The sequence below is a fragment of the Hyperoodon ampullatus genome (assembly GCF_949752795.1).
Source record: "Hyperoodon ampullatus genome assembly, chromosome: 10".
NCBI lineage: Eukaryota > Metazoa > Chordata > Mammalia > Artiodactyla > Ziphiidae > Hyperoodon > Hyperoodon ampullatus.
In genome coordinates this window covers 895,894-896,852 of record NC_136923.1, presented here as the reverse complement: position 1 = coordinate 896,852, position 959 = coordinate 895,894, and positions in this window count along the sequence as shown.

Here is a 959-nt window from a genome sequence, read left to right as displayed (position 1 = left end):
ATATAAATGTTTCCTGTTCTTTTCAATATTATTGATGTACCTTATTTTATTTATTTATTGGCCGTGTGGAGAGACCTGAGTTCCCCAACCGGCATTGCAAGCGCCGAGTCCTAACCTCTGGACCACCAGGGAACTCCTGAAGTACCTTACTTCTTCTTTTTAAAAAATACATTTATTTATTTATGGCTGCATTGGGTCTTCGTTGCTGCACGCGGGCTGCTGTGAATGACTCGACAGGGTCCCCGTCCTCACGGAGGCTTCACTGGAACAGGGACGAACGGAACAACTGCAGTTGAGAGCTGTCTGAGGGGCGGGGGGAGGGCACTCGGAGAGAGCCGCCCAGGCTAGAACCCGCTCGTCCTGCGGGAGGAGGGGGAGCGGGGCGGGGGTCCGGTGGGGGGAGCAAGGACAAAGCGGGGCCGCTCGCGGAGGGGGCGCAGCCGGACCTGCGCTTTGTAAGATCACGGGCGCGGCCGGCGGAGGACCGACGGGGGGGCGGGGGCCCGGCAGCCGCGGGGTCATCGTCCCGGAACGCGCGGGTGGGGCGCGGTCGGTCCGGGCGGGGACGAGATGCGAGGCAGCGCTCACTGAGCCGGCAGGACCGCTCGGAGCCACAAGCCGCCGGACCGTCCCCGACCCGCCGGTTCCGCCGGTTCTGCCGCGCGAGCCGACCGGGAGCGTAACGCCAGCCTCTAGCGACCCAACGTGCACCGCCCACCGCGCGGAGCCCTGACGTCACGTGGCCCGGCAGGCCCCGCGCCCCGCCCGCCGCTCCGCGCACGCGCGCCTCGGGCCGGCTCGGACGCGCGCCTCGGGCCGGCTCCGGCGCGCGCCGGCCTGCACTCCGCGCCGGGCTTTGGCGCCGACTCGCGTGCGTAGCGCACGGCGTCGCGCTCCTCGTGCGTGCGTGCGGGGTGGCGTTTCCGCCGAGGCGGTGGCTGGACGCGCAGCGGCCCAAG